The 24,955-nt window shown below is 40.1% G+C and overlaps 1 pseudogene; it reads right to left on the bottom strand.

The window, feature by feature from the left end:
- Nucleotides 1-69: 69 nt before the first annotated feature.
- LOC120879860 lies at nt 70-24,085 on the bottom strand (annotated as a pseudogene).
- Nucleotides 24,086-24,955: the final 870 nt, after the last annotated feature.

Consider the following 24,955-nt stretch of genomic DNA (forward strand, 5'->3'; position numbering starts at 1 on the left):
GTGCTGGTGCCTGAGCCCGGGAAAAGGTGAAAAAAGCAGGAAAGGTCTCAAGTGAAATGAGACTGCGCTTTAGCGCCTCGAGGGGAGGCTGGAGCTTGAGCCCAAGAATCCTTGGTCAGTAATCAGTGGCAACTTGCCCAAGTTTTGTTTAATTTTGAAAAGCAAATTATTTACTGAGCTGTTTTTGGCTGCCTCCTCGAAATAATACCTCAGGAAAAAAATGCGGAGCGTGTGGTGATTAAGAGCTAATTAAGAAAAAGGAAATCACTCTCATAGTGAAAAATCATGAGGAATTTGTTGCTCTGCCTGAATTATTCTAGTGTGACCATTTCTCTTGTAAGTTCATTGCTCAACCTTATATCTGTCACAGGTCGTTTGAACTACCGCCTCTTCCTGAAAGAGAGGACATTTTGTCTCAAAATTAGTTACCGCTTCTCCAATAAAAAAGAAACTGACTAAAATTACAAAAGGGAAGATAACCAACAGGATATTCTCGGTAAAACACCACATACCCACATACACACAGCCACAGCCAAGTGTGATCAAATACCTAGAACCAAATGCTAATGTATAGAAAATAGAAGAGAGGAACATGTTAAACTACACCACAGAGAGAGAATCAGCAAGATCTTGACTGTGGGAAATTCTGTAGGGCAACATCCTGAGTACTTTAATAAATAAAATGCAAGAGAAACAAAAGAGGGAAAACCGACAGATTAAAAAGGGCTGCAAAAAACGTCAATCAACTGAAACTTATTGATTTTGTATTTTAAGTCTTTTACAAACTGTATTTACAGCATTTCAGTTTTGTGTGTGTGTGTGTGGCTGTTCTCTGTGTGTGGGTCTTCCTTACTTGGCAGGCTCTTCTCTAGTTGCAGGGAGCAGGCTTCTCATTATGGTGGCTTCTCTTGTTTCAGAGAACAGGCCCCAGGGCCCCGGGGCTTCAGTAATTGCCACTCCTCAGATGTAGAACACGGGCTCAATTGTTCTGGCAAGGGCTCAGTTGCCCGCGGCATATGGGATCTTCCTGGGTCAGAGATGGAACCTGTGTTTCCTGCCTTGGCGGGTGGATTCTTTACCACTGAGACGCCCGGGAAGCCCACAGCTTATTCATCTTATTTAGATTGTGATTCAAATTGTGAAAAGTTTTAAAAATTGACATGTGATCATTTAATTCAGATATTGATTAGATATGTGGTGATATTGAGGAGTTGTTAATTTAACTGTGATAATAGTCCTGTATTATGGTTACAGTATTTTTTTATGGTTACAGTTTTATTTCATTTTTTTTCAAGTCCATATCTGTTAGTGTTTCATACCAGAGGTAAAAATCTTGAACAAACTAAAATAAACAAATAATGGTGCAGGCAGTTAACCATACAATGTTATACTATGCCTCACTAAAAATAAATGAGGAAGGTCTTTGTGTGTTAATATGAATTAATCTTCAAAATATACCATTAAATGCAAAACATTGAGCAGGAGCAGAGAGTGTATACATAATGCATATATAATATATTTTTCCTTGGATATGCACAAAATAGGTTTAGAAAGACACTCAAGAAATGATATTTTAGGAGAGTAAGTAGAAATCTGAGGGAAAGGGTTGGGAGGGAATATTTTCACTTAGTTCTTTTCACCTTTTACATTTGAATTGAATGTGGATTTTGACATCCTAGAGAAAAGGAGAAGAACTCAGTTACAGGATTTTTGTGAGGATTAACAAATATTTTAGTTACACATAGGCATGCACACACACTCAGCAGTGGCCACAGGACTGGAAAAGATCAGTCTTCATTCTAGTCCCAAAGAAAGGCAATGCTAAAGAATGTTCAAACTACCACACAATTGCACTCATCTCACACGCTAGCAAAATAATGCTCAAAATCCTTCAAGCTAGGCTTCAACAGTGTGTGACCAAGAACTTCCAGATGTACAAGCTGGATTTAGAAAAAGCAGAGGAACCAGAGATTAAATTGCCGACATCCATTGGATCATTGAAAAGGCAAGGGAGTTCCAGGAAAACATCTACTTCTGCTTTATTGATTAGGCCAAAGTCTTTGACTGTGTGGATCACAATAAACTGTGGAAAATTCTTAAAGAGATGGGAATACCAGACCACCTGATCTGACTCTTGAGAAATCTGTATTCAGGTCAGGAAGCAACAGTTAGAGCTGGACATGGAACAACCGAGTGGTTCCAAATAGGAAAAGGAGTACGTCAAGGCTCTATATTGCCACCCTGCTTATTTAACTTCTATGCAGAGTACATTATGCAAAATGCTGGACTAGATGAAGGACAAGCTGGAATCAAGACTGCCGGGAGAAATATCAATAATCTCAGATATGCAGATGACACCACCCTTATGGCAGAAAGCAAAGAAGAACTAAAGAGCCTCTTGATGAAAGTGAGTGAAAAAGTTGGCTTAAAACTCAACATTCAGAAAACTAAGATTATGGCATCCGGTCCCATCACTTCATGGCAAATAGATGGAGAAACAATGGAAATAGTGAGAGACTTTATTTTCTTGGGCTCCAAAATCACTGCAGATGGTGACTTCAGCCATGAAATTAAAAGACGCTTGCTTCTTGGAAGAAAAGCTATGACCAACCTAGACAGAGTATTAAAAAGCAGAGACATTACTTTGCCAACAAAGGTCCATCTAGTCAAGGCTGTGGTTTTTCCAGTGGTCATGTATGGATGTGAGAGCTGGACTATAAAGAAAGCTGAGCGCCGAGGAATGGATGCTTTTGAACTGTGGTGTTGGAGAAGACTCTTGAGAGTCTCTTGGACAGCAAGGAGATCCAACCAGTCCATCCTAAAGGAAATCAGTCCTTAGTATTCGTTGGAAGGACTTATGCTGAAGCTGAAACTCCAATACTTTGGCCACCTGATGCAGAGAACTGACTCATTGGAAAAGACCCTGATGCTGGGAAAGATTGAAGGCGGGAGGAGAAGAGGATGACAGAGGATGAGATGGTTGGATGGCATCCTTGACTTGATGGACATGAGTTTGAGTAAGCTCTGGGAGTTGGTGATGGACAGGGAAACCTGGTGTGCTGCAGTCCGTGGGGTCGCAAAGAGTCGGAAAGGACTGAGGGACTGAACTGAACTGATGCACATATATTCATATTTCTTTAGTTTGGGCTTTTAAAAGATCTTATTGTGTTGTCTTACTTTCATACCTTTCTCTTACTTAAAAAAAATTCTGAATGTCTTTTGCTATGGGTCGTATATACTTGTACACTCTTTAAAAGATTTATTTATTTTTGATTACACTGGGTCTTGGTTGCTGCACATGGACTTTCTCTAGTTGCAGCAAGTGGGAGCTGCTTTCTGGTTACAGTGCTCAGGCTTCTCATTGTGGTGGTTTCTCTTGTTGTGGCGCATGAGCTCTAGACCACAGGCTCTTCAGTAGTTCCCACTCCCAGCCTCACAACTGGCTCAACAGTTGTGTCTCTCAGGCTTTGTTGCTTTGTGGCAAGTGGAATCTTCCTAGACCAGGGATTGAACTGTTGTCCCCTGCGTTGCAAGGTGGATTCTTAACCACTGGACCACCAGGGAAGCCCTCATTTTCTTACTCCTGCCAGGAAGTTTGTCTTAAAACAATCATACCAGACACTCTAGAAAGGAACTACTATCTAGTCTGCTCTCAAAAGTTGTGGGTAAATCCCAATAGCTCCTGATGATAACTGGGAAATGTCAGACAATGTAGTTTCAGAAGAGGATAATCTTTTGAAATCAAGGTGTTCTTCCATATGAATTTTTCATTTTCCATTAAAAAAATTTTTTAATGGGAATTCATTTTTAAACATTGAAGCATAATTGATTTACAATATTGTTAGTATATTTCAGTTTACAATATTGTTTGTTATACAACAAAATGATTCAGCTATATATATTTATCAGACTATTTTCCCTTATAAGTTATGACAAGATATTGAACATAGTTCCCTATGTACATTCTTTCTCTAAAAATATTTATTTATTTATTTGGCTATCATGGGTCTTAGTTGCAGCATGAAGAATCTTTGATCTTCATTGCAACGTGCAAATTCTTCATTGCAGCAAGTGGGATCTAACTCCCTGACAAGGAAACCTGCATTGGGAGAATGGAGTCTTAGCCACTGGACCACTAGGGAAATCCCCCTTGTGTAAATTGTTGTTGAGTATCAGTTTTATATATAGTAGTATGTGTTAATCCCATACTCCTAATTTATCCTCCCTCCACTTTACCCTTCGGTAACCACAAATTTGTTTTCTATGCTACAAGCCTGTTTCTGTTTCGTTAATAGATTCATTTGTACTATATTTTAGAATCCACATGTAAGTGATACCATATAATATTAGTCTTTCTCTTTCTGACTTACTTCACTTAGCATGATAATTTCTAGGTCCATCGTTGCAAATGCAATATTTCATTCTTTTTTTTTGGCTGAGTTATATCCCATTGCATATAAATACCACACCTTGTTTATCCATTGATCTGTTGATGGATAATTTGCTTCCATGTCTTGGCTATTGTACATAGTGCTGCTGTGAACTTTGGGGTACATGTATCGTTTTGAATTAGAGCTTTCATCTTTTATGGATATATGTCCAGGAGTGGGCTTGTTGGATCAAATGGTAGCTTTATTTAAAAAATTTTTTTAAGGAACCTCCACACTGTTATCCATTGTGACTGTAAAAATTTGCATTCCCACCAACAGCGTAGAAGGATTCCCTTTTCTCTACACCCTCTCCAACATTTATTATTTGTAGACTTATTGATGATAGCCATTCTGACTGGTGTGAGGTTATACTTCATTGTAGTTTTGATTTGCAATTCTCTAATAGCAACATTGAGCAGTTTTTCATGTGCCTGTAAGGTCATCTGTATGTCTTCTTTGGAGAAATACCTGTTTAGGTCTTCTGTCCATTTTTTTATTGTGTGTGGTTTTTTTTTAAATATTTAGTTGTATGAGCTGTTTGTATATTTTGGAAATTAACCACTTGTCAGTCGTATTATTTGCAAATATTTTCTCTCATTCCATTGGTTGTCTTTTTGTTTTTCTGATGGTTTCCTTTGCTTTTAAGTTTGATTAGGTTCCATTTATTAATTTTTGTTTTTGTTTATTTGCTTTGGGAGACTGATCTAAGAAAATATTGCTATGATCTGTGTCAGAGGATGTTTTGCCTGTGTTCTCTCCTAGTTTTATGGTCTTATATTTAGGTCTTTAAACTATTTTGAGTTTATTTTTGTGTATGATATGAGAGAATGTTCTAATTTGGGCAGTTCATTTTTTAAGAGTACAGCTGACCCTTGAACAATATGAATTTGAACCTTAATCATAATAATAACCATTCTCTGCTCTGCTGGCCTCATTGGTGTGTCTGGTGCTGCATCGTGTTCTCCTCCTTCCTGCTGATATCTTTATTCCCACAATGCTCTCCAGTCTGAGTCAATGCATCAGGCCTTCTTCCCAGGCTCCAAGTTTCTTCCAACCATAACCTTCACAAGGTTTATAAAAGTGAAAGTTGCTAAGTCATGTCCAACTCTTTGTGACCCCATGGATGATAGCCCAGCAGGCTCCTCTGTCCATGGAATTTTCCAGGTCAGAATACTGGAATGGGTAGCTGTTCCCTTCTCCAGGGGATCTTCCCAACCAGGGATCAAACCCAGGTCTCCTGCATTGCAGGTGGATTCTTTACCGTGTGTGCCACCAGGGAAGCCCCACAAGGCTTATGGACCTCACTTTTTTTGGAGTTATGATATTTCACCTGACTTCCTTATTTCTGAGGTGGTGTTTGTACAAGATTCTGTGTTTGCCCTCGGGCCCATTGGATTTAGAATTTCCCTTAATGATTACTAACTTCTGTTGAACCATCATGCTGAAAGCAAGGCCTCCCTATGAGACTTCAGTCTCCCTGATATACCAAAAATGCTTAAAAATCATGCCTTTTTCCTGTCTTCTTTCAACTTACCTGGAATGCAAGAGTAGTAGAAAAGCAAATTAAAGGCGAAAACTGTATGATTAGCTCAAAAGAAGCAGAAAAACGATTTCATACAACTCATGTCTATTGGCAACATCTATATAGAAAAACCAGTTGAAATGAGTTATTCAAATAGAAGAATTTATAAAAACTGGTAAATAGAAAATCAATGTACAAAAATCTTTCAGTTTTTGAAGTATAACTGACATGTAACATTATATTAGTTTCAGGTGTACAACATGATGATTTGATATTTGTATGTATTACAATATGATCACCACAATAGGTCTAGTTAGCATCCATCAGCATATATAATTACAGAATTTTCTTCTTGTGATGAGGACTTTTAAGATTTGCTCCCTTAACAACTTTTCAAATATGCACTATAGTATTATTAACTATAGTCATCATACTGTACATTATATTCCTATGACATTTCTTTTATAACCAGAAGCCTGTACCTTTTGACTCCCTTCAAATCTTTTGTGTTTTTATAAACAGTAACAACCAGTTAAATAATGCAGTCAAATAGAAAGATACATTTATAACATAAAAAATGACCTAAAAGCAAATCTAACAAAAGATGTATAAGATCTTTAAAAGAAAATATTAACATTTTATTGAAAGACATTAAAGACAAATTGTGAAATAGGTTCATAGACTGAAAGACTAAATACAACAAAGATGTCAATTATCCCCACTCCTACAATTGATCTACAAATTCAGTGTAGTTTTATTCAAAATTAGGTTTTGGTGGAACTTGATAAATTTGTATTAAATTTATGTAGAAGAGTAAAAGGGTCAAGAATAGATAAAACGTATCTATAAAAGAACAGGTGAGAGAACTTAGTTCACCAGCTGAAAAATTCTTATAAAGCTTTAATATATAGTTTAAAGATAGCATATTAATAATATAGTATAGTATAATAGATAGCATAGTAATAATTCAGGGATAAATAATATAATGAGACAGAATAGAGGGTACAGATTTAAGTCCTATCAGTATATAGAAATATAAGATCAGTGAGGAAAAGGAAAGATTTTCAGTAAAAATAGTGCTGGGATAATTGGTTATCAATATGAGAAAACATGAGATTGAACTTACCTCATATTTTATACTAAAATTAGTTCAATGTATCTTATAGACTTAAAAGTGGAAGGTTAAACTGAGAAGATTTTGAATAGAAGATATTTAGGGAAGTTTAGGAAGTGATTTCTTAAAAGAAGATGCAAAAAGCACAAACCATCAAGAAAACATGTTTTAAAGTAGACTATGTCATTAACTCTAGAAACTGTTCATCAGAAGTCAGCATGAAGGGATTCCACAGTGGCTCAGTGGTGAAGAGTCTGCCTGCCAATGCAGGTGATGGGGTTTTGGTTCCTGATCTTCGAAGATCCCACATGCCGAGGAGTAGCTAAGCCCATGCCCCACAACTACTGAGCCTTGTGTTCTAAAGCCTGGGAGCTGAAGATACAAAGCCCACGTGCCCAATTGCTGAAGTCCGCATTCCCTAGAGCCCACAACAAGAAAGGCTACTGCAGTGAGAAGCCCGTGGACCACAATTAGATAGGAGCCCCTGCTCACCGCAACTCGAGAAAAGCCTGCACAGCAACGAAGACCCAGGACAGCCGAAAATAAATAATAAAATAAAATTATTTTAGAAAAGTCATCATGAAGAGTGAAAGACAAACCATAAACTGAGAGATTTCCAACACGTACAAATAACAAAGGACTAGTATAAAATACATACTTTAGTATAAAATATATAAAGAACTCTTAAGAATTAAAAAGAAAAAAAGGAGGGGAGACTATAAGATAAAAAAGTAAAAACTAAGATTTTAACAGAAAAGGAAGCATTAGTGTTGTATCAGAGTCTACTCTGACATGCAGATACCATGTCAAGTATTTACAGCAGAGGGAATTTAACATAGGGCACGAGTTATACGGGTGATGGAGGAGTTGGGAGGCAGAGGGAGTAGTGAGGACAGTGTGGGAAACTATTCCCATTCCCTCAGCTGGAAGGAGACAAAGGTGGGAGAAAGTGTCCTAGGGCTCCCAAAGGGAATACTACCCAATGGAAGCTGAAACTGCAGTGAGCATGTCTGGGAAGAGCTCAAGCCACAGTCGCAGCAGGCAAAGCCCAGGGTAGAGAAGGGAGGGGAGAACTCCTTGGCTTCACCCTTCTGCCTTCAAGTGTCCTCCCTTCAGTGTTTCGTATTAACCAAACTCAGCCAGAATCCAGTTGACATGGGAGCCCATGGAGTGAGCCCCTCTACAGTGCACTGCAGGAAAACAGGAATGGATCTGAGGGCAGACAGGCATAAACTAACACAAATGACCCAGGATGAAGTGAAAAATGTTCAATCTTATTATACCAATGACATGCAATTAAAATCTACATTAAGATACCATTTTAGAAGTTCTCACTCCCAGCCAAACAACTACAACTGGTGGATATTTTAGAGAACAACAGCTATTTCAAGTCTGTGGAAATTGTCCTAAGGACATACAGCAAATAAAATATTTATTCAAAAAGATCTACTAAATTTCAGCAAAAATAGCAAATGTCTACAGCACTTGAATGATGACCTGCTTTTACACCCATCAACCCAATCTCAACATAACAGATGCACCTCTCCAGGCAGCTGTGGCCAAGAAGATAAGGTTCCCTATTCCCCAGCTCCCAGTAAAGGGCTATGGTGTCTTCCTAAGAGGGACAGGTTACCAGCATTTCTCATGCTTCCACCTCAACTCCCTCACCACAGTTCCATGTTGCAGAGGCTAAATTCCAGGAGAAATGAAGCCAGGAAGTCAAGAGTCCATTCATCCACTTGTCATCTCATGGAGTGGGGAGCTCTACAAAAGCTGTGGCAGACTGAGGATACTGGGCTCTCAATTATCCTCACATCAACTCGTTTGTATCCCTGGAAAGGGCCTCACATTTAACTGAAACAGATTGTGGAGCAACTTATGCTCGAGGACATTGTCAATAATAATAGAGTTATCAGCCAGCAATTGGAGAAACCTAACAGCTGGGTGTAATACCAAAAGAAGTAGCCAACACATCAGGGAAAGGTATAATCAAAAAGTGCCCTGCTGGATGTCCCTGGTGGAAGAGTGGATAAGAATTCACCTGCCAACGCAGGAAACATGGGTTCGGTCCCTGGTTCAGGAAGATCCCACATGCCATGGAGCAACTAATCCCATGTGCCATAATTACTGAGCCCATGCTCTGCAACAAGAGAAACCACAGCAAGGTGAAGCCTGTACACCACAGCAGAATAGCCCCTGCTCGCTGCAACTGGAGAAAGCCCACACACAGCAATGAAGACCCAGTGCAGCCAGAAATGAAAAAAATAATTTTTTAAAAAGTACCTTGCTAACCACTGAGTGACTGCACAACCTCAGGGCAATGTCCCATGGTGAGCAACATTAAGGCCTTCACAATGATAGAGAAATAGAACTTACTAAAATAGCCCAGCCAAGGGACTTCCCTGTGTTCCCAGTGCAGGGGACCTGAGTTCCATCCCATCAGGGAATTAGGTCCCACATGCTGTAACTAAGAGTTCTAATGCCACAGCTACAACTAAAATATCCCAAGTGCTGCAACCAAGACCTGGTGCAGCCAAATAAATATTTAAAAAAAGAAAAAGTCCAACGAATTCACTTAACAAACAAACAGCAACCACAACAATCTCTGAGGGATAGGGGGAGGAGAAATATGTATTGAGAGTTCCTACAATTTATTACCCAAGCTGTCCGTTTTTCAGGATTTAAAAAAAAAAAAAAAGACATGCAAAAACAGGAAAGTGAGTATCATCCATACAAGGGGAAAAAGCAAATGACAGAAATTGTGAGAGGGTCCAGACTGAACAACACTTCACAGCTGTGACAATAAATATGCTTAAACAACTAAAGAAAACTATGCTTAGAGAGGTAAAGGAAGGTGTGATGAAAATATCTCATCACATAGAGAATATAAATGAAGAGATAGAAATTATAAAAAAAGAACTAAAGGGAAAGTCTGAAGTTGAAAATTTTAAGACCTAAAATGAAAACTGCACTAAACAGGCTCAACAGTAGATTTCAACTGACTGGAGAAAAATCTGTTGAATATATAGATAGAGAAGATACAACCCAAAGAACAGAGGTGTTTTTGGTTTGTTTGTTTTAATGAAGAAAAATGAGCAGATACAGGGCAAATGCCATGTGAATGTGAAGATGGACATATACAACTGAGGATAGAGTTCTAGAGCAAATCCTTCCATCACAGCGAAAGGAATAACCCTTGCCAACAGCTTGATCTCATGGTGTTAGCCTGTAGAACTGTGAGATACTAAATTTCTGTTAAGTTTTCCAGTCGATAAGTTTGCACTGGAAACTAATACAGGCACCAATCTGTCATCTGCTGCTAATCTCTCCAAAGTGAGTCTGAAAAAGGTTTTAGCATAAACTTTGATTCAGCAATACAAGTGAGCTTTCAGTTAAGAAAAAGTGTAAAACCTGTTCGGGTTGGTCTTTTTCTTTTAAATTTGTCTCTGCTGAGTCTTCGTCTTTAGTTGAGCCATATGGGACCTAGTTCTCTGACCAGGGATTGAACCCAGGTCCCCTGCATTGCAAGCATGGAGTCCAAACCACCAAATCACCAGGGAAGTCCCTCAGGTTGGTCTTTGTGTGGACTTCCCTGATGGCTCAGACGGTAAAGTGTCTGTCTACAATGCGGGAGACCCGGGTTCGATCCCTAGGTGGGGAAGATCCCCTGCAAGAGGAAATGACAATCCACTCCAGTAATATTGCCTGGAAAATCCCATGGACAGAGGAGCCTGGTAGGCTACAGTCCGTGGGGTCGCAAAGAGTCAGACATGACTGAGCGACTTCACTTCCTTCACTTCTACGAGGGGTTCATGCACAGAACACACAGAATAGAGTTGCTTGCATCTTCTTTCACCTATGACACTATTTGGAAAATAGGTAAAGTGATACTTTTCTGTAGCAAAACACTTCAGAAGAAGCTACTCTTGTGGCACAGTTGCTGAAGGAGTAGACTGGGGGAAAAGGTCATTGTATTTCCCAAATGTATTTCTTTCTGTCAACCCTAGAGGTACTGAAGAGACACAGACTATGAATTATAGTAAAACATCAGTATGTCAGGAGGCAATCTATGGGAAAGCCCTGCAAGCATGACTTTTCCTCGCATACGAGTAGACTTTCACTTGCTTCTGCTGAAAGTTGCCAGACGCCTCCACTCCTTGATAGTCTGGTGCCAAGAAAAATACACATGTGTTTTCAGTGTATGCAGACATCTGTGTGAAGTCTCTGCTCATCTGCAGACATAGGATCAGAGAGAGGAATTCAAAATTGTGGAATGTGTGATCGATTTTGTGAGAACATTCTCAGGCAACAAGTTTAAAAGCATAATCCTAAATATATTAATGTTGGATACAAATTTGACTTTTCCTTTTGTTTAGGTGTTTTATCAGAGGCTTCAAAACTGTGAACAGGAGGGGGTCAGGTGCTCCATGTCAGTTCAGTTCAGTTCAGTCGCTCAGTCGTGTCCGACTCTTTGCGACCCCATGAATCGCAGCACGCCAGGCCTCCCTGTCCATCACTCAAACTCATGTCCATTGAGTCAGTGATGCCATCCAGCCATCTCATCCTCGGTCGTCCCCTTCTCCTCCTGCCCCCAATCCCTCCCAGCATCAGAGTCTTTTCCAATGAGTCAACTCTTCGCATGAGGTAGCCAAAGTACTGGAGTTTCAGCTTTAGCATCATTCCTTCCAAAGAAATCCCAGGGTTGATCTCCTTCAGAAAGTACTGGTTGGATCTCCTTGCAGTCCAAGGGACTTTCAAGACTCTTCTCCAACACCACAGTTCAAAAGCATCAATTCTTCGGCACTCAGCCTTCTTCACAGTCCAACTCTCACATCCATACATGACCACTGGATAAACCATAGCCTTGACTATATGGACCTTAGTCGGCAAAGTAATGTCTCTGCTTTTGAATATGCTGTCTAGATTGGTCATAACTTTTCTTCCAAGGAGCAAGCATCTTTTAATTTCATGGCTGCAATCACTATCTGCAATGTTTTTGGAGCCCCAAAAAATAAAGTCTGACACTGTTTCTACTGTTTCCCCATCGATTTCCCATGAAGTGATGGGACCAGACGCCATGATCTTCATTTTCTGAATGTTGAGCTTTAAGCCAACTTTTTCACTCTCCACTTTCACTTTCATCAAAAAGAGGCTTTTGAGTTCCTCTTCACTTTCTGCCATAAGGGTGGTGTCATCTGCATATCTGAAGTGATTGATATTTCTCCCGGCAATCTTGATTCCAGCTTGTGTTTCTTCCAGTCCAGTGTTTCTCATGATATACTCTGCATATAAGTCAAATAAGCAGGGTGACAATATATAGGCTTGACATACTCCTTTTCCTATTTGGAACCAGTCTGTTGTTCCATTTCCAGTTCTAACTGCTGCTTCCTGACCTGAATACAGATTTCTACAGAGGCAGGTCAGGTGGTCTGGTATTCCCATCTCTTTCAGAATTTTCCACAGTTTATTGTGATCCACACAGTCAAATGCTTTGGCACAGTCAGTAAAGCAGAAATAGATTTTTTCTGGAACTCTCTTGCTTTTTCGATGATCCAGCACATGTTGGCAATTTGATCTCTGGTTCCTCTGCCTTTTCTAAAACCAGCTTGAACATCTGGAAGTTCACAGTTCACGTATTGCTGAAGCCTGGCTTGGAGAATTTTGAGCATTACTTACTAGCATGTGAGATGAGTGCAATTGTGCGGTAGTTTGAGCATTCTCTGGCATTTCCTTTCTTTGGGATTGGAATGAAATCTGACCTTTTCCAGTCCTGTGGCCACTGCTGAGTTTTCTAAATTTGCTGGCATATTGAGTGCAGCACTTTGACAGCATCATCTTTCAGGATTTGAAATAGCTCAACTGGAATTCCATCACCTCCACTAGCTTTGTTTGTAGTGATGCTTTCTAAGGCCCACTTGACTTCATATCCCAGGACGTCTGGCTCTAGATGAGTGATCACACCATTGTGACTATCTGGGTCATGAAGATCTTTTTTGTACAGTTCTTCTGTGTATTCTTGCCACCTCTTCTTAATATCTTCTGCTTCTGTTAGGTCCATACCATTTCTGTCCTTTATTGTGCTCATCTTTGCATGAAATGTTCCCTTGGTATCTCTAATTTTCTTGAATAGATCTCTAGTCTTTCCCATTCTGTTCTTTTCCTCTATTCTTTGCACTGATCACTGAGGAAGGCTTTCTTATCTCTTCTTGCTATTGTCTGGAACTCTGCATTCAGATGTTTATATTTTTTCTTTTCTCCTTTGCTTTTCGCTTCTCTTCTTTTCACAGCTATTTCTAAGGCCTCCCCCGACAGCCATTTTGCTTTTTTGCATTTCTTTTCCATGGGGATGGTCTTGATCCCTGTCTCCTGCACAATGTCACGAACCTCATTCCATAGTTCATCAGGCACTCTATCTATCAGATCTAGGCCCTTAAATCTATTTGTCACTTCCACTGTATAACCTTTAGGGATTTAATTTAGGTCATAGCTGAATGGTCTAGTGGTTTTCCCTACTTTCTTCAATTTAAGTCTGAATTTGGCAATAAGGAGTTGATGATCTGAGCCACAGTCAGCTCCTGGTCTTGTTTTTGTTGACTGTGTAGAGCTTCTCCATCTTTGGCTGCAAAGAATATAATCAATCTGATTTTGGTGTTGACCATCTGGTGATGTCCATGTGTAGAGTCTTCTTTTGTGTTGTTGGAAGAGGGTATTTGCTATGACCAGTGCATTTTCTTGGCAAAACTCTATTAGTCTTTGCCCTGCTTCATTCTGCATTCCAAGGCCAAATTTGCCTGTTATTCCAGGTGTTTCTTGACTTCCTACTTTTGCATTCCAGTCTCCTATAATGAAAAGGACATCTTTTTGGGGTGTTAGTTCTAAAAGGTCTTGTAGGTCTTCATAGAACCGTTCAACTTCAGCTTCTTCAGCATTACTGGTTGGGGCATAGATTTGGATTACTGTGATACTGAATGGTTTGCCTTGGAAACAACAGAGATCATTCTGTTGTTTTTGAGATTGCATCCAAGTACTGCATTTTGGACTCTTTTCTTGACCATGATGGCTACTCCATTTCTTCTGAGGGATTCCTGCCTGCAGTAGTAGATATGATGGTCATCTGAGTTAAATTCACCCATTCCAGTCCATTTTAGTTCGCGGAGTCCTAGAATGTTGATGTTCACTCTTGCCATCTCTTGTTTGACCACTTCCAATTTGCCTTGATTCATGGACCTGACATTCCAGGTTCCTATGCAATATTGCTCTTTACAGCATCAGACCTTGCTTCTATCACCAGTCACATCCACAACTGGGTGTTCTTTTTGCTTTGGCTCCATCCCTTCATTCTTTCTGGAGTTATTTCTCCACTGATCTCCAGTAGCGTGTTGGGCACCTACTGACCTGGGGGTTCCTCTTTGAGTATCCTATCATTTTGCCTTTTCATACTGTTCATGGGGTTCTCAAGGCAAGAATACTGAAGTGGTCTGCCATTCCTTTCTCCAGTGGACCACATTCTGTCAGTCATGACAGAATGCTTCATGTCAGTCATGCTCAAAGATGATGCAAAGTGCAGAGATTAGAAAGAAATGTCCTGGACTTTAGATTTCTGATAAGAGATATATCACAGGCTCCCCACGTTGTTACATATGAGGGAACTAATGCCTGCAGAGGGTAAATTTTCCTATTATTAGCTTATCTCCCTCCCCCGACCTCCACCAAGTGTCTGTAAGAAGAAGCAAAGAGAATAATCAAGAAAGGTAATAGAGAGGATTCCTTGGGTGGTTCTGTGGTCCAGTGCAGGGGCCCAGGTTCAATCCCTGGTCGGGGAAGATTCCACATGCTGCAACTAAAAGACCCTGAGTGACACAACTATGACCCAGCTTAATCAAGTAAATAAAATTTTAAAAAAGTAATAGAACTTATTAAATTTCCTTTGAGTGAGTTAGTGGTGGTGGTCTGGGCTTCTCTTCTCTGGTGCACGAACCAACCACATGCTCTGCTGAAAAAAAGCATTGTCACTTTGTAAATCCTTGCCAAGTGAAGAGGGTTTCATGAAACCACCCCTAGAGCTTGACTTTTGTGTCTGGGGACACACAAGGGCTAGTACCTGCCTCGGGACTGACAATACCTAAAGGTTAGAGGTGCTTAGGAGCTGTCTGTGGACAGAAGGTCTCTGCAGGTAGTGGCTTTGCCAGCAGGGAAATCAGGTGAAATGGGTCAGAGTATAACATTTGACAAGGGCTGGATCTGCACCTACATGGTTGTTGGCATGGCAGAAGAAAACTACCAGTAGTGTGGGACTCTGTCTTTTTAATAAAAACCTGCCTATCACCCCCTCGCCTTCTCCCATCTTCCTCACCCTCCTCTCCTCCAGGTTAGATGGCAAGAATCCTGCAAGAGGGGGTAGAGGAAAAGCCAGGAAGAAATATCCTCCTCCCTGCCTTTCTCCTCTGTAAACATCTAAGCCTAAATCAGGCCTGACCAGTAGAAAGAGGAAAGAAGCTTTTAGTCTAGTGAGACAATATCAGGTTTACCTGGATCAGACTGGAGTTTTAAATACCCAAATAAAGGGAATTAATTTATTAGTGACCAAGAGAAACTGAAAGGCTCTGGGCTCTGCCCGAGTCTTCATGTGAGTCAGAATTCAGCAGAACAGTGTAAAGGGCAGCTATGAAAGAAAACATACTATCTGCTCCCGTCAGCACTCTTCCACGGCCAGCTCCTCTAAAAGCAGTTGCGCTCTGACGACTCTTGTATCCTCCAGTGTCTCTGGTTGATGAGAAACGAACATCATGACTTGGAAGAGGGGCAAAGGGCAAAGACTAGAAAGAAACGTCCTGGACTTCAGATTCCCTGATGAGAGGTATGTCACACGTTCCCCATGTTGTTTTGTGTGAGGAAGCTAATGCCTGGAAAGAGTGAGTGGTGCGTCTTAGCTCACACAGCTTACAAACGTCAGTAACTCAGCTGGTAAAGAATCAGCCTGCAATGCAGGAGACCCTGGTTCAATTCCTGGAAGATCTACTCCCTTTGATTCCTAGAAGATCTGTTGGGAAGATCTGCTGGGAAGATCTGCTGGAGAAGGGACAGGCTACCCACTCCAGTATTCTTGGTCTTCCCTGGTGGCTCAGCTGGTAAAGAATCCACCTGCAGTGTGGGAGACCTGGGTTCCACCCCTGGGTTGGGAAGATCCCCTGGAGAGGGAACGGCTACCCACTCCAGTATTCTGATCTAGAGAATTCCATGGACTGTATAGTCCATGGGGTCGCAAAGAGTCGGACATGACTGAGTGACTTCCACTTTCACTTTCAAGAAGGAACCAAGGCTATCTGGCTCCAAATCCCCAGTGGAAAAGGGAAAGATCTGGAAGGGACTTGCACTATGAGGAAGGTGAGGCTCAAGACCCTGTGAACACCATGAACCTGTGACAGAACAGTTCACAGGGTGAAGTAGTTGCCAACCATACCCATTAGTGGAGGAAATGGTGTGTAGCTTTCATTCTTTCCAAGTCTGGATTTTACAGGCTGAGTGACTGTTTTGTATATTTGTAATAAATATACAGGGGACTTAGAGCTTTTCAATGCTTTGAATTTTCTAGAAAACAGAGGCTGTTTTCTAGGCTTTCATTGATATAAGGCATGTCCAAAATAAAACCTTAAAAGGCTCATGCCTTCCTAAAAATACTGTGTTTCTGGTCCACTGATGCCTGGGGAAGCATTAGAATTGGTACAGACCATTTCAGGGGGTGGAAGTGGGGGGCGGAAATAGGAAGAAAGAAAAAGAGGAAAGAGTTTATACATTATTGCCCATAAAATGTACAGAGCCTGAACGTGAACATACAGAAATTATTTCTTCTGGCAGATGTGTAAAGGAGCTTCTTTACTGTTTTTAGCCACAGCACTTCTGACACCAAATGAGAGGCTTTTTTTTTTTTCTCCTGACATGAAAGAGGTGGTGTCTTTTCCAACATCATTTCTTCAACTTGCTGACACAACCTACTGAGAATTAGCATCAGATTCCACAGATTTAAAGGTTCAGTCCCCTCAGTGGTCCTCCACTTCCGATGTCAATCACAAGTCCTGGGCCTCATGAATGTTTGACCAAGCCCAGCTATACGTTGGGGGTTCCATAGCCCCTTCTCTGGTTTGATAGTTTGCTAGAATAACTCACAGAACTCAGGAAAGTGCTTTACTTTTCTCTTTTTTTTGGGTGCACTGGGTCTTCGTTGTGGCTTGTGGGGGTTTCTCCTGTTGCCAAGCATAAGCTCTAGAGTACTCAGACTCTTTCATTGAGGTGCGTTCAGCTTAGTTGCTCTGTGGCATGTGGGATCTTAGTTCCCTGACCAGGGATTAAGGCTGAAAATTCTAACTCTCTAATCATGCCCTGGCCTTTCTGGTGACAAGGCCCATCCTGAAGCCATCTACAGCCCTGCCAAGAAACACTTCATTTAGAAAAAAAAAAAAAAAATACACAGGATGACTCAAGGAATTCCAAGCCATTTAGGAGCTCTAAGTCAAGAACAAAGAATAAAGATCAAGTTTCAGTTCAGTTCAGTTCATTTCAGTCGCTCAGTTGTGTCCGGCTCTTTGCGACCCCATGAACCGCAGCATGCCAGGCCTCCCTGTCCATCACCAACTCCCAGAGTTCACCCAAACCCATGTCTATCGAGTAGGTGATGCCATCCAACTATCTCATCCTCTGTCGTCCCCTTCTCCTCCTGCCCTCAATCTTTCCCAGCATCAGGGTCTCTTCAAATGAATCAGCTCTTCGCATCAGGTGGCCAAAGAATTGGAGTTTCAGCTTCAGCATCAGTCCTTCCAATGAACACCCAGGACTGATCTCCTTTAGGATGGACTGGTTGGATCTCCTTGCAGTCCAAGGGACTCTCAAGAGTCTTCTCCAACACCACAGTTCAAAAGCATCAATTCTTCAGCACTCAGCTTTCTTTATAGTCTAACTCTTACATCCATACATGACCATTGGAAAAACCATAGCCTTGACTAGATGGACCTTTGTTGGCAAAGTAATGTCTCTGCTTTTTAATATACTGTCTAAGTTGGTCATAACTTTCCTTCCAAGGAGTAAGCGTCTTTTAATTTCATGGCTGCAGTCACCATCTACAGTGATTTGGGAGCCCAGAAAAATAAATAGGTTAGGGTTAGTTGCTCTTACTGAAAAAAGATTCTTCACATGAAACATTTAGAGAGAAGGAAATGGCAACCCACTCCAGTGTTCTTTCCTGGAGAGTCCCAGGGACGGGGGAGTCTGGTGGGCTGCCATCTATGGGGTCGCACAGAGTCGGACACGACTGAAGCGACTTAGCAGCAGCAGCAGCATACCATCCCTCAGTCCTCAGAAGGATGCTATTTACCCATACCTATCAGGCTCAGGAGGTAAAAGTGCTCTAGTAATTTTTAAAAAACTTTTTAATATAGCCCTCCTGCCCCAGATTATTTTATGTATGTATGTATGTATGTATTTGGCTGCATTGGGTCTTAGTTGTGGCATGCAGGATCTTTATTGCATCATGAAAGATCTTTCTGCATTTACAATGGAGAAAAGACAATCTCTTTAACAAGTGGTCCTGGGAAAACTGGTCAACCGCCTGCAAAAGAATGAAACTAGAACAGTTTCTAATACCATACACAAAAATAAACTCAAGTGGATTAAAAATCTAAATGTAAGACCAGAAACTATAAAACTCCTAGAGGAAAACATAGGCAGAACACTCTCTGACATAAATCACAACAAGATCCTTTATGACCCACCTCCCAGAGTAATGGAAATAAAAGCAAAAATAAACAAATGGGACCTAATTAAACTTAAAATCTTTTGCACAACGAAGGAAACTATAAGCAAAGTGAAAAGACAGCTTTCAGAATGGAAGAAAATAATAGCAAATGAAGCAACTGACAATGAATTAGTTTCCAAAATATAGAAGCAGCTCATATAGCTCAATACCAAAAAAATAAATGACCCAATCAAAAAATGGGCCAAAGAGCTAAACAGACATTTCTCCAAAGAAGATATACAGATGGCTGACAAACACATGAAAAGATGCTCAACATCACTCATTATCAGAGAAATGCAAATCAAACCACAATGAGATACCATCTCACACTAGTCAGAAAGGCTGCTATCAAAAAGTCTACAAACAATAAATGCTGGAGAAGGTGTTGAGAAAAGGGAACCCTCTTACACTTTTGGTGGAAATGCAAACTAGTACAGCCTCTATGGAGAACAGTGAGGAGATTCCTTAAAAAATTGGAAATAGAACTGCCATATGACCCAGCAATCCCACTGCTGGGCATACACACTGAGGAAACCAGAATTAAAAGAGACATGTGTGCCCCAATGTTCATCGCAGCAGTGTTTACAATAGCCAGGACATGGAAGCAACCTAGATATCCATCAACAGACAAATGGATAGGAAAGTTGTGGTACATACACACAATGGAATATTACTTTGCTATTAAAAAGAACACATTTGAATTCTAATGAGGTGGATGAAACTGGAGGCTATTACACAGAGTGAAGTAAGACAGAAAGAAAAACACCAACACACTATATTAATACATATATATGGAATTTAGAAAGATGGTAACGATGACCCTATGTGCAAGACAGCAAAAGAGACACAGGAATAAACAACAGACTTTTGGACTCTGTGGGAGAAGGCAAGGGCAGGATGATTTGAGAGAATAGCATTGAAACATGCATATTACTGTATGTGAAATAGATGACCAGTCTAAGTCCAATGCATGAAACAGGTGCCCTGGGACAGCACAGAGGGATGGGAGGGGGGTTTGGGATGGGGCATAGGGGGGGCACATGTACACCTGTGGCTGATTCATGTCAACGTATGGCAAAAGCCACCACAATACTGTAAACTAATTAGCCTCCAATTAAATAATTTTAAAAACCTTTTTAAAATAGCCCTCCTGCCCCAGATTATTGTATGTACGTATGTATATATGTGTGTATGTATTTGGCTGCATTAGGCCTCACTTGTGGCACGCAGGATCTTTATTCCATCATGCAGGATCTTTCACTGTGGCACAGGTGCTCTGTAAGTTGTGGCTCCTGGCCTTAGTTGCTCTTTGGCATCAAACCCAAGGCCCCTGCATTAGAAAGTGGATTCTTAGCCACCAGACCACCAGCAAAGTTCCTGCTCTAATAATTTTTGAATGCATTTCTGGTGACATGTTTTGAAATGACTTTGATTATAATAGGAGCTTCTCTTCATAGCCAGCCAACCTATTATTTGAAAAACTTGTTAAGTCTTGTGCAAAAAACTCTTTTCATCATCTTATCATCTTACAGAAAACAATTGATATAAGCAGTAATTCCTTAAAACCACAAATTTTGAGGTTCATTATCTTTGGCAACAAGAGCAGACAATGTACTCAGGCACCATTCCTTTCCCTGGGCTTGCCCTTGAAACCATTCATCTATGCTGTGTGGTCAGGTAAGGGAGTCAACTAACTTTATATAACCTTTTCTAATTTAAGCTGAGATTTGTCCTACTGATAAACTCCTACTGGAGTTCCTGGTGAGATGAATCACCACCATTCCCAGTGGCCACTGGCTTATATTTGTCTGTTTCTTTTTTTCCCCTAGGCAGTTATTTTGTCAAATTATATATTTAAGCCAAAGAATTTCTCCTCCTTCCTTATGTGAAAGTCTGACTAAAAAGGGAGCTGCTGTGGTTAAAGTTTAGAAGTTGACCAGATGTTGACATAAAAAATAATAGAAGTTAACAGAGGCAAAGGAAGAGAAGAATGGGGAGTTATTTTTTAATGAGTAAAGAGTTTCTGACTGGACTGATAAGTGGATAGCAGTGATGGTTGTATAACATTGTGTATATACACAATGCCACTAAACTGTACAGTTAAAGATGACTAGAATGGTAAATTTTATGTATATTTTATGACAATAAAAGAAATGAATAGGGCCTCAGAGAAATATGGAACACCATAAGCTCATCAACATACATGTACTGGAAATACCAGAAGGGGAGGAGAAGTAGGAAAAAAAAAATTTTTTTTAAGCTGAAAACTACCCAAATTTGATGAAAAACAAAGAAATCTAAGCTCAATGGACTCCAAGCAGAATGAAACGCAAAGCAAAGAGATCCTGACCCAGGCACATCACAGTAAAAATGCTAAAAGACAAAGAGAAAACTTTGAAAGAGCTCGAGAAAAATCACATAAAAGGAGACCCCAAAGGATTAACAATTAACTCCTCATCAGAAACAATGGGGACCAGAAGGCGGCGGGATAGCATATTCCAAGTGCTGGGAAAAACACTGTTAAGCAAGAACTAGATCCCAGGAACTTCCCTGGTGGTCCAGTAGTTGACAATTTGCCTTGCAATGTGAAGGACTTGGGTTTGGTCCCCGGTCAAGGAGTTAAGATCCCACATTGCTGTTGGTCAACTATGCCTGGTGCTGCAACTACTGAGCCCATGCATCACAACTATAGAGTTCACGCACTGAAATGGAAGATCCCGAGTGACGCAACTAACATCCCGTGCAGCCAAATACATACATCAATCAATCAATTATTATTAAATAAAACGAAGGTCCCGCACACCACACTAAGGGAACCTGTGGGTCAAAGCAAAGATCAAAGACCTTTGCAGCTAAAACCTGGCCCAGCCAGTTCAGTTCAGTTCAGTTCAGTCACTCAGTCGTGTCCGGCTCTTTGCAACCCCATGAATCGCAGCACGCCAGGCCTCCCTGTCCATCACCATCTCCCGGAGTTCACTCAGACTCACGTCCATCAGTCCGTGATGCCATCCAGCCATCTCATCCTGGGTCATCCCCTTCTCCTCCTGCCCCCAATCTCTCCCAGCATCAGAGTCTTTTCCAATGAGTCAACTCTTCTCATGAGGTGGCCAAAGTACTGGAGCTTCAGCTTTAGCATCATTCCTTCCAAAGAAATCCCAGGGTTGATCTCCTTCAGAATGGACTGGTTGGATCTCCTTGCAGTCCAAGGGACTCTCAAGAGTCTTCTCCAACACCACAGTTCAAAAGCATCAATTCTTCAGTGCTCAGCCTTCTTCACAGTCCAACTCTCACATCCATACATGACCACTGGAAAAACCATAGCCTTGACTAGACGGACCTTAGTCGGCAAAGTAATGTCTCTGCTTTTGAATATACTATCTCGGTTGGTCATAACTTTTCTTCCAAGGAGTAAGCGTCTTTTAATTTCATGGCTTGGCCCAGCCAAATAAATAAATATTAAAAACAACAACAACAAACCAGATCCCACATGCTGCAGCTAAAATTTTGCATGCCACAACTAAAAAGATTATGAAGGCCGCAACTAAGACCTGGCACAGCTAAATAACAAAAATAAATAATATTTTTAAAAAACTATCTTTCAAAAGTGAAGACATAATGTAGAGGTTTTTTAGGTAAACAAAAACTGAGAGAATTGCTGCTCAAAGAGCCACTTGCTAAGAAGTATGGAAAGAAGTTCTTTAGGCTAAGAGCAAATGTTCTCAGAATGTAACTGAAGTCCACATGAAAAGATAAATAGCACCAGTATATGTCAAGTAATGATGAAAGACAGCATAAATGCTTGTTTTCCTTGCTCCTCTTAACTAATTTTAAAAGCAATTGTGTGTGTTTGTGTGTATGTGTGTATATATATATGAGATATATATGTAAATTTTATTATTGGGCCTATAGCATATAACAATGTAAAATATTTGACAACAACAGCACAGGAGATATAATGGGAGCAAAGCTGCCTTGGAGTAAGGAAGTGACACCAGATGATAACTCAATTCCACAGAAGCAAAGGAAGAGAACTGGAAATGGTAAAAAAGGAGGTTAGTATAGCAAACTTTATATATACTTTCCTCTCAGTTTCTTTATAAGGCATAAAACTATATAAAGTAACAATTATAACAGCGTATTTTTTGAATTTGTAATGTATATAGATGTCATATGTTTAACAATATTAGGTTGGTGCAAACATAATTGCAGTTTTGGACCATGAATTTTAAATAACTGTTACTAGGCTCATTATAACACATCTTTATTAATCAAAATAGGAATCATTACAATCAACACATTTTTGCCAATGAGAAGTGTTTGTTTATTCCTGTGGCATAAAAATCCATGCATTTTCTTCATCCCAGTGGTTGTGGAAGCGTTTTCCTTGCAAAAAGTTGTCAATATGCCTGAAGAAGTAGTAGTTGGTTGGCAAGAGGGCAGGTGAATATGACAGACGAGGCAAAACTTGGTAGCGCTATTTGTTCAACTTTTGAAGTGTCGGTTGTTGTGACATGAGGTCAGATTTGTTGTGGAGAAGAATCTGGCCCTTTTTGTTGACCAATGCTGGCTGCAGGGGTTGCAGTTTTCAGCATATCTCTTTGATTTGCTGAGCATACTTCTCAGATGCAATGGTGTCACTGGGATTCAGAAAGCTGTAGTGGATCAGACCAGCAGCAGACCACCAAACAGTGAACGTGACCTGTTTTTGGTGCAAGTTTGGCTTTGGGAAGGGCTTTGGAGTTTCTTCTTGGTCCAGCCACTGAGCTGGTCATTACTGGTTGTCGTATAAAATTCACTTTTTGTTGCATGTCACAATCTGATTGAGAAATGCTTTGTTGTGGTTGTGTAGAATAAGAGAAGATGACACTTCAAAATGACAATGTTTTAAATTCATGCTTAGCCATGAATTTGTATCTCAGCCACGAGGTACCTATTTATCGAGCTTTTTCACCTTTCCAATTTGCTTCAAATGCCAAACAACCCATTGAATGGTCAACTTTGAGTGCTTTGGCAACTTCTGGTGTAGGTGTAAGAGAATCAGCTTCAGTGATGGCTCTCAGTTGGTCACTGTCAGCTTCTGATGGCCAGCCACTCTGCTCCTCCTTTTCAAGGCTCTGCACTGTACGTTTGTTAGCAGCTCTTGGGCCGAATGCGTTATTGAAGTTGCAAGTTCTCTCTACTGCTTTACGACCCATTTTGAACTCAAATAAGAAAATGCTTTGAATTTGCTTTTTGTCTAATTTCCATGGTTTAAAATAAATATAAAATAAACAGCAAGTAATAAATCATTAGCAAAAAAGAGAAATGCACATTAAAATGATGTATAACATAACCACATTTAAGAATGTATTCCAATGTCAAAGGGTAAAGCTCAACAGTGCAAGAACTGCAATTACTTTTGCACCAACTTATCAGCATGAAATGGAGGAAAAAGAAATAGCTATATATTTCTACATCTTACTGGAATTAAATTAGAATAAATTTAAAATATTCTAATTAGTTAATATGTATATGTTAAGTTCTAGTGCATCTACAAGGAACATAACAAAAACACACAGTGAAAAACTTAATGGAATTAAAATTTTACATAAGAAAATATTCATTTAATGCAAAAGAAAGCAATAAAAGAGGAATAGTGTGAAAAAAGAGATGAAACATACAGAAAACAAAAATTAAAAAGCAAACATAAATCCAAGCATACCAATAATAATCATAATAAATGTGAATGGATTAAACAACCCAATCAAAAGGTAGAGATGGACAGATTAGATTCTTTTTAAAAAAAGATCCAATTACATGGTGACCACAGGAGACACACTTCAGATTTAGAGATACAAATAATGAAAATAAAAGAATGAAAAAAGATATGTGTGCACACAGCAATCATAAGAAAGCTGGACACAATAGGCTTAAAAAAATTGTTCAGTTCAGTTCAGTTCAGTCGCTCAGTTGTGTCCGACTCTTTGCGACAAAGGGACTTTTTCAAAAATGGGACATTTTATAAGGATTGAAAGGTTAATCCATTAGGATATCCATCTAAGAACAGAGCCCCAAAATACATGAAGCGAAACTGATAAAATTGAAGGGACAAATAGAAAATAATA

Source organism: Oryx dammah, unplaced genomic scaffold (assembly GCF_014754425.2).
Source record: "Oryx dammah isolate SB20612 unplaced genomic scaffold, SCBI_Odam_1.1 HiC_scaffold_21, whole genome shotgun sequence".
Lineage (NCBI taxonomy): Eukaryota > Metazoa > Chordata > Mammalia > Artiodactyla > Bovidae > Oryx > Oryx dammah.